The sequence below is a fragment of the Triticum urartu genome, chromosome 3, assembly GCF_003073215.2.
Source record: "Triticum urartu cultivar G1812 chromosome 3, Tu2.1, whole genome shotgun sequence".
NCBI classification, from domain to species: domain Eukaryota; kingdom Viridiplantae; phylum Streptophyta; class Magnoliopsida; order Poales; family Poaceae; genus Triticum; species Triticum urartu.
The window spans coordinates 139450162-139452885 of record NC_053024.1 but is presented as its reverse complement, the minus strand read 5'-3'; the positions used below and the strand labels follow the sequence as shown (position 1 = coordinate 139452885).

The 2724-nt window shown below is 56.7% G+C and overlaps 1 pseudogene; it reads right to left on the bottom strand.

Annotated features, from left to right (window-relative positions):
- Positions 1-575: 575 nt before the first annotated feature.
- Positions 576-2014, bottom strand: LOC125543317 (annotated as a pseudogene).
- Between the last annotated feature and the right edge of the window lie 710 nt (positions 2015-2724).

Genomic DNA, 2724 nt, shown 5'->3' with positions numbered 1-2724 from the left:
TAGGAGGACCCTCATCCCCCACTTGGCCACAAAGATGATGAGAGATAGAAAGAAAGGAAAAGGCTAATCGAATGCAATCGTCCTCATAATTATATCACCAACCAGAGCAATCAGGCAAATGCAGAGAGAGGCAGACACGATTCCTGTCAGCACGAGAAAGTTGGTTTGCCACCCACAAGTACACTAGAGCCCCCACTCCCTACGATTATTATTCTACCTCCACAGCTGACCGCACATGCACCACAACACAACACAGTGCCGGCAACAGCAGCCGCAAAACCAGTGGCAATGCGATGCAATTACTTCTAAACAACAAACTGCTGGGTGCATCGGCACCTGAATTTCGCAAACAATGGTATGATAATAGTGAAAATCAGTGGCATGATACTAGGATGCAAAGACAGAGACCTAGCAAGCAACAGTCAGAAACAAGGAGGAGAGGGTGCTGGATGGACATGACAGATGATGCACTCTTGTATCGGCTGTCTCATTATTTTTGCCCATTGATCAATTCCATTCATGGTGACACACCCATCAAACAATCAAAAGATAGATACATACAGGAGCTGGCTATCTGAGCTAACAACAGTCACTTATTATTATTCTCACCAAGCACTAATTCAATCCAGAGCACAAAAGAAATGAAGAAAAAAAACTGAAAAAAGAAGACCTAAGAAGCAGAGCAGAGCAGCAACTTACTGAAGGCCAAGCTTGCTCATCCTCCATCTTGATGCAGAATTGTGGACATTTTTTGCAAATTGCGCAAGCCTTTTCTTCTTCTTCTTTCTTGGAATCAGCAGCACAAAGCAAACCAAGAGAGAAAAGGGAACTACATTTGACTGACTGGCTAGAAAGTAATAGGAACCCACACGACCTCGACCCATGATGATTGATTTTTACATGAAAAAAGGAGCAAGAATTGCTGTTGCTACCCGCAGAAATTTAGAGACCCAATTGACCTGAACTGACCTGACCTAACCATCTGAACTTAACTGAGAAGAAGAGACTAGAGAGAAGGAGCAGAGGAACAAGCTTAATTCGCACTGAATTGACTGACGCCACCAGCACCACCTTGTCTGATGAACACTTTCAGTAATCTTTTCCTCTTTGCCGGAGGAACCATGGAAATTGACCCCAAAAGGAAGCAATCTGCGCCCGGAGTTGACACGCACCCAAGGGGAAGAAACCCTAGCCCTAAAGCCCTGCACAGCCGCCGCCAGTTCAGTGGGCGGTCTCCTCCTCGGCCCGCCCCCCCCGGCGCCGCCGGGGCCACCGGAGAAGGAGGCGAGCAGGTTCAGGTTGGCCTGCGCCATGGGCAGGTAGTTGCCGACCCGGGCGGCGGAGGCCTCCCCCGCCATCGCCGGCGCCGCCACCATCATCTCCGGCGGCGGCGCGAAGCTCCACAGCTGCCCGAAGTCGCCCCGCGCGGGCAGCGCCCAGAACCCCGGGGCCGGGCCCATGGCCGCGGTGACCGCCGTCGCCGCCTCGCCGTGCGCGGCCCCGTTGCCGTTGCCGCCGTTGTCGTCGTCGCGGGCGCGCTTGCCGAGGATGAAGGGCGCGGCGTGCGGGAGGTGTGGTGGGGCCGGGGTGCGGCGAGGCGGCGAGGCTGGCGTGCGCGTGGCCCGCGCCGGGGCCTCCGGGGCGGAGCGAGGAGGGCGAGGAAGTGGAGAAGGATGCGGGGGTGGTGCAGGAGCCGGTGGCGGCGATGATGGAGGGCTCATCCTGGCGGAGCAGCCACTCGATGGTCTGGCCGTCGGACTTGTGGCCGAGCTCGCGCGTGAGCTGGAATACCCGCGCCGCGCAGATGGTGGGCATCCGGATGCGCCGCCCCCGGCCGTCCACCTTGCTTGTGCCGGTCCTTGGACGGCGCCTTGCGCACCGCCAGCGCGCCGCCGCCGCCATTCGTCCCGTTCGCGGACACGGCACGAGCTGCTTGTCCTCCGGTCCGTCGCCGCCGCCACCCACGCCGCCGCCGCTCGTTGGGCCTCTCGTCATGTGGTGGAGAGGGAGGGGGTGGGGGTGGGGTTGGGGGGTGTAATGATTGAGAGAGCGCCACCGGTGGGGAGTGGAGTGGAGACAGGCGGACGGGAGGCCACATGGGCCGCGCTGGGCCCTGCCAGGCCCGCCCGCCACGCTCGACGTACAGCAGTGAGACCTACTCTCTCTGGATGACATGCGGGGCCATGCTTCCCTGGAGCCGGATTGTCAGTGAGTGGTGTGTGTGCGGGTGGGGTAATGAGGTGCTGTGAGTTGTGTATAGCGGAGCCAGGACCGGGAAACCGGCAATTACCTCATTCCAGGGGTGACGTTTTTGACAGCCTGGCCTTTACCTGGCGCATTGGCTGCTTTTGATTCATTTCCATAAATTCATTCATTGGATTTTACCTAGAGTAACCGTTGGTGATATAATTTCCCCCACAAAAAATAAAAATGTTTAAACAGAACATCATCCTATCCCAAGAGAAGGGTACACGTGCTAAACATGGCCTTCCTTGGATCCAGGGCACACCTATCGGGTTGGCGCCCCCCATATGTGCGGCGGTGTCGTGGCGGTTCCCCGGGCGTGCCGGCTTTGGTGTTTCTTGGAGTAAGAATTTAATGAAAAGGGGATGTCTTTCAAGTGAAGGAATCATCTTAGCATGATACATTCCTGGTCAATCTCCGTAAAGGCGTAGGGGGGTGTGTGACGGGTTTGCGGGGCGTGGCGGTTACATGCGGATGCCG